Source organism: Tenrec ecaudatus, chromosome 8 (assembly GCF_050624435.1).
Source record: "Tenrec ecaudatus isolate mTenEca1 chromosome 8, mTenEca1.hap1, whole genome shotgun sequence".
In the NCBI taxonomy this organism is placed as follows: Eukaryota; Metazoa; Chordata; class Mammalia; order Afrosoricida; family Tenrecidae; genus Tenrec; species Tenrec ecaudatus.
Window position 1 is genome coordinate 73,167,824 of NC_134537.1, and position 19,109 is coordinate 73,186,932.

A 19,109-nucleotide genomic window follows, 5' to 3' on the forward strand; every position below is an offset into this window, starting at 1 on the left:
ATTGTGCTAAATTAGGGGAAAACTGGGTATATCTCAACTTTACTGCCCACTGAGTGGTAAAGCCTCATCCTGAGTCAAATTCCAGAGTGTGAAGGATGATCTTGGCCTAATTTCTCAAGTCTCCCTTTTCATAATTAACCACCAAAGCAGCACTCTCTGATCCAAGCTATCTGGAGTCAGTTCAGACCTCACAAGGTGATGGGGACTCTTCTTTAAGACAACCAACTGCATATGCAGTCCTTCTCTGACTCTCAACACCTGGAGGCAGGTCGGGGCACACTAATTCAATGGACACAGTACTTCAAACTTCTAAGTGGCAAACACGAGGCCTTGCTGACATTGTTTATTTGCCTACTTGTTTGTTCGTTTGTCACAAAAATGATGAAAGTCCGTTTCAATTTTACCTGTCCTTTTATAAGCACACAGACCAGGTTCTAGAGCTGATGGATGAGGTAACTAGAGGGTGCTTTAGGCTGAGGAACTTCTCTTTTTAGAAATTTTTATAATTAAAAAATTATTATTTTCCCCTTTTGTTCATGGAGTACAATACATGTACAGACAGACAATTTGTGATTGCACAGACCACCACATCAGAAGAGTAACGGTATCCTAGTAAACCTCCATGTACGGGTGGTGCAGGGGCGGCGGCGGCTGCTTCTTCTTCTTCATCTTTTTTTCTTCTTCTTCTCCTCCTCCCATTCATCCTCTTGCCTCCCCTCTCCTGCTTCCCACTGCCCTTGGCCTCATCATAGTCTTTTCCTTTGGTGTGAAACTACTATTTAAAAAAATGTTTCCCATTAAATATTTATCTTTATGAGTTTGACTAACTTTGCTGAACATAATATATTCCAATCTTGTTGATGTTGTGAAGCTAGCTAGCTAGATGATAGATAGATAGATGATAGGTAAAGGTAGGAACAAGTTACCCTCTGCTTCCTTCTGCCTTTTCACATACATTTTCAAGGGGGATAAGTAAAGCATACATTCACAAGACCAAAGAAAATGAAAAAATGTGATAAAACTAGATAACAGCAAAGTGTAAAAAGGAAGGAAACATTTGAGAGACTGATACATGACTCACAACTTTATTTAACTTTAATTTTTGTGGCAAAAGGAGAGGCGATTGCATTTGCACAGCAAAACACAAACGGTAACATAATGGTGGATGAAGATAAAAAGCATATCGATAGGAAACAGTACCATCAGCATTGATCTTGCTCTCCTGTCATGCCTGATACCCATGTTTAGATAGTTTTACTATAATCCCAGCTCAAAATTACAAGTCAAGCTTGTTAATATTTTGACACATTATTGCACTACATGAAGATTGCACTGCCTGCTTTCCCTTTCCTTCTTTCACTGGTGAAAATTAGGATATGATTTGCCCAAGATATTGTTTTTCAGTTTTTACTTTTCCTACTCTTAGCAGAGCAAAATCACACAGTCTGCCTAGATCAATGGAGGCTTTCAAATATAAAAGTATTATTTTAATTTGTGGAATGATGTCTTGGCTAGCAAGGCAGTCAAGCAGTTTCCATTTCCATTGCCGTGTTAAGGGTTTGAGAGACCACTCCATAGTGAAAACGAATAGTCTTGCATTTGGGAGGATGACAATTTGGCTAAATTGAGAGGAAATAAGCCTAAGTTTATACTGTAAACATATAGATTTTCAACAACTCTCTATTTTATTCTCAGTACACTTGGAATAAAGTTTATTCCTAAGAGCAGGTGAGTGGAGATGCTTTCCCTGGGAAATCACTCTTGCTTTTTATGGGGCAAAATAAACTCAAGATACTGAGGTCAGGAATTGACAATAAAACAATCTAGGCAGAGCATCCCATAGTGAAATCCAAATTCCAAGAACCTCATAAAAAACAGCAAAACATTTATGACCCCAAATCAACTTTTAGTGCCAAGCTTTAAAATATGGGGAAAGAAACAAAAGCCTCCATATATTTTAGGAAAAGCTTTAATATGATATCAGAGGCTAGTGAACAGGAGTAATAAAGTAAGAGAGCACAACAAAATTGTGCAAGAGAAATAATACATAAAATAAAATAATCGACAGGGGAATAAAGCAACTTAAAGGAAAGCACAAAAATTATGTAGGAAGAAAGAAAAGTACCAGTGATATGTTTCAAAAGTTGAAAGAAAATCCAAGACATAAGATTGATATCTTACATCCATTGATATCTTACAAAAATGAAAGCACAACTGTGATATCAAAAGAAATCATGTAAGCACAAGTTCAGAAAGAAAAATTCAATTGATAGCTTAGGATATAAAGTCAGCTATGTATTCCAGAGAGTAGAATGCTGTTGTTTTTCTATGATGTTGACTTGGCTCCACATACAAGCCACCCTCTGCACAACAGAACTAAAGACAGCCTGTGCCGGCACCATCCTCACAAGTGTGAGTATTGTTGAGCCCATTTTTGCAGCCTTTGTATCAATCCTCAGATCCAAGGTCTTCCTCTTTTTTGCTGCCTGCAGCTTTACCAAGCATAATGTCTTGCTTCAGCGACTTTTCTCCCCTCAAACCCTGTCCAAATTATGTGAACTGGAAACTCGCCATCCTGACTCTAAGGAGCATTCTCGTTGTACTTCTCCCAAGAGAAATTTGTTTGTTCTTTTGTCAGTCCATCATTATTCCAATATTCTTTGAGAGCACCACAATTCTCATACTTTTATCCTTCCTTGGTCTTCCTTATTGAATGTTTCACTTTCGCATACACTTGAAGCAATTAGAAATTGAAATAGAAAATATCACGGGATGAGTCAGGCACATCCTAGACCTCAAAGTAACATCCTTGCTTTTCAATACTCTAAGACGTCTTGTGCGGCAGTTTGCCCCAATACGATGCATCTTTTGTTCTCTTGACAGCTGCTTCTATGAACGTTGATTGTGTTTACAACCAAGATGAAATCCTTGACAAATTCCTATTGGTCCAGTTGTGAGGGTATTTGTTTTCTTTCATTAAGTGGAATTCACTCTGAAGACCGCAACCCTTGATCTTCATCAGCAGTACTTCAGGTGCTCCTCATTTTCAGTACACATGAGTGTGTCATTTACATATCCTAGGTTGTTAATGAGCCTCCCTTAGATCCTGATGTCTCGTTATTTTTCATATCATCCAGCTTCTCTGATTATTGGCTCAGCATACAGATTGAATAAATATGTTTAAAATACATAACCTTGATGCATACTGTTTCTGATTTTAAACCATGCAATATTCCTTTGTTCTTTTTTGCACAACTGCCTCTTGTTCCATTTACAAGTTCTACATCAATACAGTTAACAGTTTTGGTGTTCCCATTCTTCTTAAGTTTATCCATAGTTTTTATGGTCTACATTGTCAAATGCCTTTCCATAGTCAACAAACACAAGTAAACATATTTCTGGTTTTCTCTGCTTTCCATCAAGATCCATGTGATATCAATAATGATATGTCCCTTTCATGTGCACATGAAATCTTCAGAATGTGGTTTGAACTTCTGGTAGCTCCCCGTGACTGTACTGCTGCAGATTTTTTTTGGATGATCTGCAAGTCTTACTTGCATGTAATATTAGTGATATTTTTCCTATAAATTAAGCATTCTGTTGGGTCAACTTTCTTGGGAATTGGTACAGGCATGGATCCCTTTCAGTCAATTGGCCAAAAGCTTTATTCCAGTCAGTGCTTCCTGTGTTTCACCAGCTTGTGGAAACATTTCAATTGATAGTCAATAAATTCATGGATATTTGTTTTTGACTAATACTTGGACTTCTTTATAATTATTGCTTCTTGCTCAAACACTACCTCTTGAAATGGTGGAATCCCTACTAGTTCATTTTAGTACTACGCTATATATTCTTTCCATCCTCTTTGGATGTTTCCTGCATATTATTTTGCTTATAGAAATTTTCAGCTTTACACATTGAGATGTCAATTTTTCTTGAGTTCCTTCAGTTTAAAAAATGCTGAGCATGATTTGCAATTTTGGTTTTCTAACTCTAGGTGTTTGCATTTCAATATGTTTCATTTTTGACTTCCCAAGGTGCCTTTGAAACTTTCTTTTTTTTAAAGAAATTCTCATTCTTTGATTTTTTTTTGTTTCAGAAATTATGTATGTATTCATTTTTTTAAATGTCATTGAGCTATAAATAATATCATGCAATTCAATAGTTTAGTCATATAAGAAAGACTGTGCAATCCTCAGCTCTCTTAGTGCATCATTTCTGCCATTGGCCTTAGCTGTTCGGTGATTGAGAGCAAGGTCCAGAGTCTCTTCTGACATCCACTTTGATCTTTTCTTTCTTTCCTGTCTTTTTAATAGACGATTGCTTTCCAAAAATCATCAAATCTCTATCATTAGCATTCAATGTGTCAAATCTGTTCTTGTGAGGTTCTCAGAATTCAGGTGGGGTATACTCAAAGTCGTATTTTGGCTCCCATGGACTTGATTGCATTTTCTTTAATTTTAGGCTGAACTTGCATATGAACACAGTCTTCCCTTGTCTGGTTTAACCTAGTGATGTTGAAATTCTCCATGGTCTTTTCCCACAGCTTTAGTCTATTGTTGTTTCTATGTATTCCACTTGGAGAAGTCCATGTGTAGAGTAGTCTTTTGTGTCATTGAAAAAAGGCACTTTTGATGGGCAACAGGAGAGTGGGTGAAGGGAGACGCCGGGCAGTGTAAGATAAGATAAAATAATAATTTATGGATTATTAAGGGTTCATGAGGGAGAGGGGAACGGGGAGGAAGGGGGAAGGAAAAAAGGAAAATGATCTGATTCCAGGAACCCAAGTGGAAGGCGAATTTTGAGAATGATGAGGGCAACAAATGTATAAGGGTGCTTTACTCAATTGATGTATGTATGGATTGTGATAAGAATTGTATGATCCCAAATAAACTAATTTATTTAAAAGGGCACCTGTTATGAAAAGCTATTGGTCTTGCAAAATTCTCCAGTTTCATTTCTATCACTAAGTCCATATTTTTCAACTTTATATCCAATTTCTGCATTCCACTTTCTAATACTTATAAATGCATTTTGAGTGCATGTTTGATATATTTCAGATGGAATACATTGATACAATTCTTCATTGTCTGAATTGCTAGCTTTGGTTATTGGTCCATAAATTTGAGTAAGAGTTGTATTAATCGGATTTCTTGAGTGCAGATATACATTGCCCTATCACAGACAGGATTGTGCTTCAAAGAGATAGTGACACATCATTTTCAGAAGATGAGTGCAACACTGTTGCCCTTGAACCCATCATTCCTGGAAGAGTAAACCACCACATGATTTTCTTATTCAAAAGGGCAGATATCATTCCCTCTCTGTGCATTCCATTTTTGAAAATTTCCAGTTTTCTAGATTCATACTTTGTACATTCTAAGTTCCAATTACCAATGGACATTTATAGCAATTTCTTTTTATTTTTGTATCATGCTCTGTCAGCAAATAAAGGTCATAAAGGGTTGGTCCCTCGGGGTCATATGGCCAATTCTATCATGAGAAAGTGGCTCATCCTCAGTCATTTTGAGTGCATTTGAGTGTTAGAAATGGGAACTCTGACAATGTTCTGATTCTAATCATTAGATTTTCAGTGTCTGAGAGTGTTCTGATGCTATCCATAAAGTTTCTATTGCTAATCCCTCAGAAGTGGATAGCTTATTCCTTCTGTGTAGTCTGTTCTTAGTCTGGCAGCTCTGCTGAAACATGTTCAATTTGGGTGATCCTGCTGGAATTTGAAATGCTGGCGGAACACTTTCAACATCACAGCAACATCCAAGTCAGCACAGTGAAATCCACTGACTGACAAGTGGTGGACAAATTAGACTAAAGGCTGTGGGATGGAAAATGAAAATAAGTCCATTAGGCAGTTCAGTTCAAAATCCACCAACTGAAGACCTCTGCGAGACAGAAAGAACAGAGAAAAATATAAGTGAAGATGTGCTCTATGTAAAGGGCCTATCAAGCATGAAAACAGACTTACACAATAGGTCATCAAAATGAAATTTCACAAGTCTAGACAAGCATAAATCCCAACAGTTGCCAAAATGAGAAACATGTTTTACAGAAATTAACCACAAAGAGGTCTGCAGGCCGGCCAATCCCAACTACCTGGATTCCCACCCCCTTTCCCCCAGAAGAATTCTCATCAGAGGACAGCACTGAAGCTACAGCTCAGGAGAAGGGCGCAGCTTATCAGAGCACACAGGAGCAAATGAAGAGGGAAGGAGAGAGAGTGGAGCACATCCTGGCCTACCACTCTGAGGACAATTTCCTGTTCTGAGCAGCCAGTGTACAGAGAGGACCATAGGGCTGGCCCCACCAAAAGACACAATGTCCCTCAATGACCCATAGTGCTAAGAGGGACAATGCTGGAAGCACAGTGTGGGAATTGTGCCCGATTTGACCCCACCACAGTGGGGCAAAATTCTAAGGGCATGTAACAGAGCAAGCAGTAAGAGGAACAAGACAATGAAGTGCCCGGGGAATACCAAAAATAAACTTTCGAGGGAAGGCATGGCACCCCATTAGACTCAACCCTAAAACACTCCTAAAGGTCAGCAAACAGACCTGGAACTATTCATAGACTTGTCTTTGTTGTTTTGTTTTCTTTTGTTGCTTTATTTTGCTCTGTATTGATTTTGTGCTTATTATTGTCTTTGCATGTCTATCTAGATAAGATAGTTGGGATAAACTATTCAGAGGAGAAAACAATGGTACTGATGGTTCCAGGGAGATATGAGGGAAGGGAAGGGGGAGGAAGGAAGTGGGTGTTAACAAACCAAGGGATGAGGGCACAACAAATGATCAAAAATTGATGATGAGGAGGGCATAGGATGTCTGGTAGGGCTTGTTCAAGGGCTATGTAAAGGAGAGAAATTACTGTACCTGAATGATGGCCAAACATGAGGATAGGACAAGAGGAAAGTAAAAAGAAATAGAAGAAAGAACTAGGAGGGAAAGGGCATGTACAGAGGTCTAAAAACAGGCATGTACATATGTAAATATATTTATATATAACAATGGGGAAGTAGATCTATGTACATATATTTTTATGTTAAGTATTAAGGTAACAGACAGACATTGGGCCTCTACCCAAGTTCTCCCTCAATGCAAGAATATTTTGTTTTAATAGTCTGTCATTCTGTGGTGCTCCCCTTTCTGACACAATTGCTGAAGACAAATGGGTACATGAGCAAATGGTGAAGAAAGCTGATGGTGCCCAGCTTTCAAAAGAGATAGCATCTGGGGTCTCAAAGACTTGAAGATGAACAAGTGGCTATCCAGCTGAGAAGCAACAAAGTATACATGGAAGAAGCACACCAGCCTGTGTGATCATAAAGTATCAATGGGATCAGGTATCAGGCATCAAAAATCCAGAATGAAAAATCATATCAATGTGAATAAGGGGGAGTGTGGAATGGAGATCCAAAGCCCATCTGTAGACAATTAGACATCCCCTTACAGCAGGGTCACAAGGAAGAGATGAGACAGTCAGGGTACAGTATAGCACCAATGAAACAGACAAGTTTCCTCTAGGTCTTTATTAATTCCTACTCTCCTACCCCCACTATCATGACTCCAATTCTACCTTTAAAATTTGGCTATGAGTACAGATAAAAGCTGGAAATATAGGCAATCCAGGATAAATAAATTCCTCAGGACCAATAGCGAGAGTAGAGATACCAGGAGGGTAAGGGGACGGTGGGAGGAGAAAGGGGGAACCGATCACAATGATCAACATATAACCTCCTTCCAGGGGGGCAGACAACAGAAAAGTAGGTGAAGGGAGACAAAGGTCATTGTAGGACATGACAAAATAATAATAATTTATAAATTATCAAGGGTTCAGGAGGTAGGGAGGGTGGAGGAGGTAGGGAAATAAAATGAGAAATGGATACCAAGGGCTCAAATAGAAAGGAAATGTTTTGAAAATGATGATGGCAATGTATGTACGAATGTGCTTGACACAATGGATGTATATATGGATTGTGATAAGAGCTGTATGAGCCCCCAATAAAATTGTTTTTAAAAGAAAGAAATTATCAGTCAACAGAATAGTGCTGGATGCTGGATGCTCAACAGTATCAATAGAAGCTAGGAGAAAAATAATTATAAAATAGCATTGATATCAAAACTATAATTTATGTGCCGAGGAATAGATGGAAAAGATGAATGGCATCAACCAGGAATTGTGACTCCAAAAAAGAGATGAATAAAGTCCTGATCTCGGTTTCGAAATGATAACAGCTTTGGAAAAGGGCTTTAGTGTAGCTAGGAAATGCTTGAAGGATATTAATTGGAAAGGAAATTCATAGAGATATGTTAGTAAAATCTACACATATGGTTAAAATTCAGTTATAAACTTATACAAATGTGTTGCTAAGAAAATGAAAAGCAGACATGTCTCTAGCTGAGGTATTGGTAACATTTTATTGCCATTAAACACATACATATAGCATTGGTTTACATATTATCTTGATGGGAAAAAATGAAGATGGAAAAAATTAAAATATATATTATTTGATAGAGAATGTGTGAGACGTAAAGTATCATTTTTCTTGAATTAAACATAAACAATATTGTATGCACTGAATTCAGTATCAATGAAACTTTATGTATAACTATAGAGTTAAAACCAAAATAATTGATTAAAATAATTGTGAACTCATTGACTTTAGAATAGGGATAATTGTAACTGTAGTCTTCCTAGCTACCAAGCATTAGCCGGCATTTTGCAGGGCGGTGGCTGCATGTTGTTGCGATGCTGGTAAATATGGTCACGGTGACAGAAGTGTTGCTGGAGATGTCATGGTAGAATTTTCAATAAGTTACAAGTTGAAAATATCCCTTTTTCAACCAACCAGGTACAAGCTGACCTTGCCAGTTGTAGTCCATAGGAATCAAATGGACTAGATCTGTGGGACGAGGCAATGCAGAAGCTCAATGTCATCACTGAAGACAAGGTCTGGGGCACAAGTGGGGGACAGACCATCAATTGTAAGCTTAGGGTGAAGGTGAAGAAAATTAAAACAAGTCCATAATAGCCCAAATATGGTTACAAATACATCCCATTTGAATTTACAGACCATCTCAAGAAGAGATTTGATCTATGGACACTAAAGTCTAAGACCAGATGAACACTAAGACACAAGAAAGAATAAATGAACAGAAAGGGGACACTCTGAAACTTGCTTTCAACATAGAGTAGATAATATAAGGAGAAAAAATATCTAAAATAAAATAGCTCAACAGAAAAAATGCAAAAGGGAATTGGACAAGATAAAGCATTACAGCGAAGAGCGCAGAGACCTAGATTTAGAAAACCAAATGGAAGAACATACGCAGCATATCTAAACGATCTGAAGCAAGAAGTCAAACCTTGAGTTGCATTATTGAGGGATTTTATGGGCAAAGTTATGAATTATGTAGAACATATCAAAAGCAAGTGGGAGGAGTACATAAATAGTAAAGGCTGAACTGATGAAGACCAATTGAAATATTTCAATAACACTCATTAGTCTTCGTCAAGAAATTTGATAGACAACTATCCATCCAATCAACTGACTTATTCCAAGGAAAGGGAACCCAACAAATTGCAGACCTTATCAAATAACATTTCATAACATGTTAAGGAGAATTTTGCTGAAGATTCTTTTAAAATAGTCACAATAGTTACATCAACAAGGAGTTACTAGAAATTCAATCCAGATGTCAAATGGATCTTGACTGAAATTAGAGAATACTAGAAATATTTTTGCTGTGTTGTATTAATTTTTTTCAAAGACATTCAACTATGTGGATTATAACAAACTATGGATACATTGCCAAAAAATGGACTCTCAGAACTTAATTGTGGTCATGTCTGAACATAGACAATCATTTGAAAAGAACAAGGGGATTGAGAATAGCTCAAAATCAGGTCAAGGTGAGTGTCATCTTTTCACCAGGTTTATTTAATCCATATGCTGAACAAATCATATAAGAAAATGAATTATATAAAGAGCATTGCAGCATCGTAAGCAATCTGCGATAAACAGATAATACAGCCATGATTTCTAGAAGGAAAGAGGATTGGAAGCACTTACTGCTAAATATCAAAGACTACATCCCTCAGTGTGGATTAAACTCCAATGTGAATAATACAAAAACACTTACAATTATCCAATAAGTAACATCACTATTTTGAATTGGGGCAATCTACTCCAAAGAAACTTCTTTAAAGGGTTGAAATAGGAAGAGATCACATTGAGAACTAAGGTATACCTGACTACAGTCATGGCATTTTCAATGTCTTCATATGCCTGTCAAAACAGAATAATTATTACAGAAGCCCAGAGAAGAACCGATGCCTTTCAATTATGGTCTTCTTGGAGAATATTGAACGCATCGTGGGCTGCGGAAGAATCGGCAGATGTGTCTGGAGGAAGTACACCAGAGTGTTCCTTTGGAGCAAGAGTGATGGGACTCTGTTCCTCTTACTTTTGACATGGTGTCAGCAGAGATCAGTTCCTGAGGGAGACGACTTCTTGTTTGGGAAAACAGACCCCGTGGCAAAGAGCAAGGCCTGAACAGAGATGCTCAGACACAATGACTGTGGTGATGTGCTCAGACACGATTGTGAAGATGGCTTCAAATTGGGTAGCACTGGGTCTGTTGTACGCAGTTTGCTATGAGTCTGAACTGACCTGCGGGTTCCTAACAACGAAAACAATAAGCTCTTTCAAACAAAGCAATACAATTAAACACTAAGTAAGCTTACATTGATATCCTGATGCTGCACAGAGTCCGTGTATTTTCCCAAACTCCTAATTTACTCTCCTTTGAGCAGTGGGTCTTGACAAAAGGTGAAAAAAAAAAAAGTCTGCCAAGCATTCTAAAATATACCCAGGGCATCTGCAAAGCACAAAATTAAAGAGAGACATATTAAACAATTGCCATTGTGATTATTCCAACACCCAGTGACCCTGTAGGACAAAGGGAAGTGCTCTTAAAGATTTGCAAGACCGTAAATGGGAGAAAGCACCGTCTTTCGCCCATAGAGTGGCTGTTGGGTTTGAACTACTGACCTTGCTGTTAGCAGGCCAACTATGAACCCAGCTAATCTGCAAGGGAGCCTTGATGAAAGACTGCAAATAGCAACTATCAGTGTATTTAGTAGGTTGATAAGGAGGGCCTGGGATTACTTGCCTGTAATTAACTTGATGACTCTGAGCTCCTGGTCATCTTTAGGAGGAAAATGAATATAATATGTAGTATGTTGCTTTATTTGACATACAGCATAACAAAACATATAAAATCACAATTTATTTCTGCTGAATTATAGAGCCATTATCATCTTTGATGTCATCAATTAGAATTTTATGCACAATTATATTGTACAGCTAATTCATGCACAATGAAATAAAAAGGTCAACTGATAAATAATGGAAATTATCCTCTTAAATAGCAAAATATCATTTTGAAGGCAATTACTTCTATGCAATGTCATTTAAATCACTCAGGTAGAATTGTGAGTTAGATTTCCATTTCAGGTCTAGAGATTTTAATTTCTTTTTGCTTACCTCACTGGATTGGAGCTTTGGAAGAGAACAAATTAGTGATTTGTTTACACCTTGAAAAGCCTCAATCGTTGCTTAATACATGTAAAGGTTTAAACAGTTTATAACACATCATAAATGCTCAATAAGCATTATTTATTCCAATCACAATTTGAAAACCAAAGAAATGTCATTATTTAATTTGCAAAAGGTTCACACACAAATATCTTATGGTTTATGGAGTAATATAAAGGAGTTAGCATTTCTTTTACTTTGATACATATGAGAGCATAAAACATTTCTAAAAAATTAAAGAAACTTTCAAGCAAAAATATCAAAACATGAAATTATTTGTCCTTTTAGGTCTCCACACTTCTGAAGACTTATTTCCATCTCTCTAACCCCTTCCTCAAAGAATCCCGCACTCTTCAATCTGGGTTGCCTCAGAAATGGCCGTTTCAGCGTCATTGCAGGACTCAAAGTGTGTTCCTTCTAAATGTTCATTTAAATCTTGGAAATGCAAGAAAGTTAAGAATTGGAAATAGAGGTGCTTTAGGATGGATGGAATAAAGTTTCTCACTGAAATTCCTGTAGGACAACAAAGAATGAACAGGTGCATTTTCATGATGGAAACAAACAAGCAAACATTCCTGAGAGCAGTTTTCTTCGACTATTTCTCTCAAATGCAGCTTTCAATGTTCTTAAATTTTAAAAATAATCCCTCATAATCATCCTGTGTTTATCAAGAAATTCTATCAGGATTAGCCCTTCAGAATTCCCTGAAACTGTTACCATATGCTCCAGGCTGACCTTTCTACCTCAACTTTAATTAGATCAGTAGAATCGGGTTTTTCTTGAGTCTTTTTTTTAAGCACAACCTACCAAGACCAGAATGACAGTTTTGCTAAGGGAACTTGTCTGTAGCCACCCACCAACTGGAGAGACACGTGTAAACACGTTTTAATTGGAATAAGCCTGTTTATGTTTGAAGTAGAACCCTAGTAAGAATACTTTTTAACTTACTCTCCTACTATATTGTACTTTAATGAGAGGATTTTATTTTGTTCTTCATCCTTAAGTTATTTTTATAAGAATTATTTTCTGTGAAACAAGATGGTCACTGTTTCTACTACAATTGATAATGCTCATTATTTTCCTTTTTTGGTCACCATCCAAAGGCATGCCAGTTCCATGGTTAGCAGTGATACATACAACATCCTGCACACTTTCCAAGCTACGGCACTTTCCAATTTTATCTTTATTTTCTCTTGCTTATTATTCTCCAGTTTTTCTGTTCCAGTTTCTTTTCTATTTCTGTTCTAGTTTCACATTACAGTTTCTTGTACTTATGCTATCACAGATTTTCAACTAATTACAAGAGTCTTCATTGACTTTTAAGATACTCAAATGCAAAAACGTCATTGTGATTGAATCTAAAGTATCATTAAGATAACATTTATAATATACAAGAGTTTTAATATAGAGGATTCATAAATACTATTGTGGGCTTTTCATAGATTAGCATGCCAGTTATGTACCACAATTCAATTAGAATTTTGTTTGTGCTTTATCCTCTTTCATGACATTCAAAATGATTACATGCTTTAAAAGTAAAGTTTACTTAGACGTAAAGAAACAATGGAAGCCCAGTGTCACCAGTGTCACAGCGCCTCTTCCAGCTCACTACTGTGCTGATTACATCTGCTTCTGGTCATGTACCAGGAAGAGTTTCAGATATGCAGGTAAAGTATGCATTTTATTTTTATAAGAATAGTAGGATACATATATATTTAATATGTATATATGTATTTAATCTCTCATGTTTTCATCTCTCAGATTCCATGTTTTCATCTATGTCTGTCTATATTCCTTTCACAATATACATCTCTGAGGCGTTTCAGTATCCATTCAGGAAGGGTAACTGCAAATTTCAGTGCCTGCTTAATACTTATTGTGTGCATCTGCTATCATTTATTTAATGTCTCCCCCTGAAGAATATGTAACTTATATCTAAAATGTTATATTAAATATAAACATGTAATAAACATAATTAAAAATGCAATACCCTTAGACCTATAATTCCTTCTATAGATTTAAAAAGTAAATGAGTGGTTCATAGTTATAAATAAGGTTTTTTCTTAAAAATAATATTTTAATTTAATATTTAATTATTTTAAGTAATATTTTAATTTAATTTTGAATTATTTTAAATGTTTAAACATTTTAAATTCCTTAATTGATTAATTAAACATTAATCAATCTGTGAAAATGGAATTTCTCAACGATTTTTAAAGACCTCTTCAAAAAACCCTCTATATGTAATATACAGGGCAACGAGTTCTATGAAGGAGAATTACACTTGGGTCTAGTCTATAACAGATGGTTCTAACCTAAATAGAATTTGTCAGGGAATGATTCCTATATTCCAAGGGTAGGGATCACTTAATCAGTTTAGTCATCTGAATACCTTAAAGAATATTTAAAACCCTACTTTTACATGACACACGCAGTCTTCTGCACACTAGCTTGCAAAATATCAATGCAGTCTTTCAATTTTCTTCCAAAAGGAAACTGGTAGATTTAGTTTTACTCCACTCTGATCGAGTTTTACTCAATTTTCATGTGTGCATTCCTCTCACATTGTCCTAAATTTGGGTCTCATGGTAGAGTCAAAGACAATTGGTATATGTGGTTTGGGCTTTGCTAAACTTCAACAGCATTATATTGATCAGAGCAAATCAAAAGACAAATTACCACAGAGTCATCTGCGCAAGGTTGAATCAATGGACAGAAAGCCATTCAGGGACCAGCCAATACCTATAGAAGGGCATCCAAAGAACAAATAATTCTAGAAGCATCACTTCCCAGGGTAGAGATACAGTTCTCATTGTAGACGGTGGAGTCATGGTCCACCAGGGGAGTTCCCTGAGTTACTGTGCTGTGGACCTCTCTGAGAAGCTTCTTTCAGTGGAGGAATCCCCCATAAGCCAATACATATGTTGCTATATATCTTCTGCTGGCCACTTGCATGTTTCAGTCTCCTCTGAGTCTCTTGATAGATGCACACCAGAACAAAAGGAGAAACCCCTCTACACACAAAGCCCAAACATATCATGGAGCACAGCTATTTATCCATGAAGTAAGTCTAATTGCTATCATCATGAAGTTCGTATTCAACTGGAGAGAAGAGATTGGATAAAGTGATAAAATATGTGATTCATATGTAGTTTTTTATACTTAACAAAATAGGACTCTAATAATGATCATATTAACTAGACTTTTTGATACCTGCTCACAATCAATTTATTAATTTGTTAGCCCCACTCATCACTCTAACTATGCCTCAAGTACTTGACTGGTTTTTGTGACTAAAATTGTAAATGAGATACAGATGATAATTTCTCTCCTATTGGGGATCACAATCCAGTGTGAAGACAGAACTTGAACATGAAAATAAAATATTATGAACAAATAAAAAGAAATGCAAATTGATTGGCAACGAAGAGCCATTGAGTGACAAAACAGAATTTAAATTCAGCAAAATTTCTGTCTCAGCAATAAAAAAGAGCTATTGAAGGGAATAAAAATAATTCACCAGATTGGTTCATAAATGGTTACATGCTAATTGGGACATAGCATGGTGGCCTGGCCTAGGTCAGTAATGGTGGGAATTGACAGGAAATAGGAATAAATGGTGACCTGATGAACAAACTATGAAGGTCAATTTTCCTGTACTGAATGATGCAGGTTATGTAGAACTTAAAAATGATAGGAATGTGCTTGCTTGTTTCTCTGGTATCTGGCATACTTAAACATGGTGATGCTCATTAATATTTTGTGACCACTGCTCAAGTATAGATTGAAATAGCCTCACCATCAGGAATTCTTAAGACATAGATTAACAAATAAAAATGAAATGTACATGCGTATTTGTAGATTACATTTGTATAATCTACAAATTACTTTTACGCATATAAAAATAATACTCCCAGTAATGACAATTTCAAAAGGCAACAGCAATGATGTATAGTGATATTTTATTTTTACTACTATAACAAGGACCTTTCTTTAGCAAAAGACTTATTGTACTACTTGATATGGACCATTTGCTAAGCAGCCAGATAATGAAAGCACTTTGTCATGTTTGCCTGTGATGATCATAGTAGATGTCTCGGAGCTTTTCATTTCGCACTGAGACATAAAGTAGTGAAAGGGATCCACTGTGTCTTACTAACCTTTATGTGATCACTGCTTGACTTTAGTAAAGATATATGATCTGGGAGAAAGAGGTTAAGTAATCTGCCTTCACCAGCACAGTCTCACATTTAGGTTGTTTTATATGAAATGGGCAAGGAATCCTTCTTTCCTGTAAACATCACTTTCAGCAATGTTGAAATGTAAGTACTTATTGAACATTCACTCAAATTTTCTCTGCAAGGCAGAAATAAATAGGGGTCAGCCCTAAGTTTTAGTGTTATTTTCAAGGGGAACATTTATCCTTTCATGTCAAGGCCACATGATTGAGCCACCAAAATTTACAAAGGTGTGACTTATCAAAACCGTGGCAGAATTACATTGCTGTCAAACAGCTCTCATAGATGATTTTGTAAAAACAAATTTTCACGTCTCAAAATATTTAACATTTATATAATAATTATAAAGGTCCATAATACAGTTAAATAACAAAGGAAAACAATTCTAAATTATGCTCTGTGCATATTAATTTAGCAATCATTTGGGTTTAAATAATAGAAAACATCAAGCCAACAAATTTTCAAAAGGTGAGATTGCACCAGTTCTATAAAAGAAACAGTCCTTGATTCAGGTCTTCATCAATCAGTAGTTCCCAGGTCAGTGCTTCCATTATTGAGATGATGAAGTTATTATATAGAGTATCTGCCATTGCTGCCACCAGAGAGCTGTTAGCATCTCCTTGAGATAATCCACCAGATGGAAGGCAACGCCACCTATAAATTAATTATTTCTGTAAAAAAAAATCCACGTTGATATCCTTAATATAAGTTTTGCTTTAACCACATCTTATAATTGTAATCCTAGCTATGGATTTAGCAAACTGTTAGGTACATGTAACTGCAGGGGATCAATGGATAATTCCTGTGCCCTTGTCCTGCTGTCAGGTAAGCAGTGAATTGCTCTGTACAAAATTGGCAATTCAAACCCACCAACACTACCACAGTAGAAAGAAAGTTGAGTCTATCTACTCTTATAAACATTTACAGGCATGGAGTAGGGAACCAGTGGAGAGGTCTGGGGGGCCAGCCCCAATCCCAAACACTAAGTGGACACCTGCCCCCCACCCTGAAAATTTTATTTCAAAAGACAGCATTGAATCTGAAGCTCTGGGTACAGTATAACACCGATGAAACACACAACTTTCCTCTAGTTCTTTGGTGCTTCTTTACCCCATTATCATGACCTCAATTCTACCTTACAAATCAGATTAGACCAGAACATGCACATTGCTACAAGTAAGAGTCCGCAACACATGGAATTCAGGATAGATAAACCCTCAGAGATAACAATGAAAGTAAGAGATGCCAGGTGGATTACGGGATGGTGGGGGGAGACAGGGAGAATCAATCACAAGTATGAACCTAGATCCCCCTCCCAGGGGGACAAATAACAGCAAAGTGGGTGAGGGGTGACAAAAGATGACATAAGATATGGAAATAATAATCTACAACTTATCAAGAGTTTATGAGGGAGGTCATGCGGGGAGGTGAAATCAGGGGCTCAAATAGGAAAAGAATGCTCTGAAGATGATGGTGGCATATGTGCAAATGTGCTTGACACACTGGATGAATGTATGGATTGTGATAAGATGTGTAAGAGCCCCCAATAAAAATCTTTAAAAATGGATACCTAACCTACATTGAGTTTGAATACTAATTTTTGTTAATTTTAAACATCATTTCTTTTGTTAATATGGTCAATGACCATGTTATTATTCTGTTTTACTCTCTACTAGTCAGGAATGAGTACATTCTTTTATTGTATAAGTGGTTACCATTATAAGTTAAAAGACTACAATCAACCTCAAAAAGGTTAATTGGTAGTAAAATGAACCTAAGGGAAAAATATAAGAAAGGAATAATAACAAAAGCCCTGGTGGCATAGAGGTACCACATTGGGCTGCTAATCACACGATCACAGTTCAAAACCACCCTGGGAGAAAGATGAGACTTTCTACTCCCATACAAAGTTACAGTCTCAGAAACCCACAGGAGCAATCCTACTCCGGCCTACAGAGCTGCTATGAGTCAGAGTGAACTCAATAGCGGTGAGTTTTCAGCACAGTAATAAGAACAATAATGAAATAAAACAATTATAAAATAAAATGTAGAATATAATACACCAAAGTAGAATCTATAAAACACCATACTATTCAATAATACAAAAATCATAAAGTACTTCAAAAAATTGATGAATACACCTCTGAAAATTTTGATTCAAGAAAAAAAATACACAATTAACCAAATTGATTAAGGAATTTCTAACAAAAATTATCCAGACAGATCTTAGCAAACTTTTTAAAACTAAGGAAAAATAATCTTGTTAGCAGCTAAAGGTAAACAAAATGCTACCTATAAAGGAAAGCCTCTAAAATAAAGCCTCATTTTTTGACCAAAAAAATCCAAGAAATGCTTGGATAAAAAGGCAATAGGATGACATCAACACAATCCTGAAGAAAAAAGAAACCCAATCAAGAATTATATAAACAGGAAAAACTTACTCTCAAATGTTATGGCTAAATTACTGTAGGTAAATTGCAGATGAATAAAAATTAAGAGTTTGTAAAAACCCATTCAATCTTACAAAAAGTGCTAAGTGTACAAGAAAGAAAATCAACAAAAAAATTGATTTTAAGACAAAAAGTTAGCATAAGATGTTAGGGTGGTACATAATGATTACAGGGTCAATACCAAATGAGTAAAAAAAAAAAACCCAAAATAAGAAATATCTATGCACCCAATGGAAGCATTTCAAAATAAGTAAATAATATTTCAATAAAATTGAGAAGGGAAATGGAAACCTACATAATACATAGTAGGAGACTTTAACACAACATTTTAAATGAAGGATAGAACTAGGAACTCTGTAGCGATACAGAATATATAAACAGCACAATCAACAAAGTTGATGTCACAGATATATAAAACTCTCTACCCAACAAGAGACAATATACATTTTGTTTTCTGAGCACATGTGGATCATGGTCAAGAATATACCATATGTTAGGACATGGAACAAGAATGAATAAATTAAAAGCATAAAAATACTTTAAAGCAATGTTTCAAGCCACCATATGATAAAAATATGTATTAGTCTGGGTAGACTAGAGAAACAAACCTAGGGAGACTCATATGTGTGTAAGAGAGAACTTGGTGTCAAAGAGAAAATGTACATTAAGAAAACATCCCAGTCCAGTCCAGATCAAGTCCATAAGGCCGATAATAGCCCATGTGTCTGATACCAATCTACAAATTCCTCTTCAGACTCATAAAACACAGTAATTGATGCCAAATTCAGGAAGATCACAGGCCAGTG

General features: G+C 36.3%; 1 pseudogene; it reads left to right on the top strand.

Annotated features, from left to right (window-relative positions):
- Positions 1–9,834: 9,834 nt before the first annotated feature.
- LOC142455433 (quinone oxidoreductase-like protein 1) overlaps positions 9,835–19,109 on the top strand; it is a 47,150-nt pseudogene continuing 37,875 nt past the window's right edge.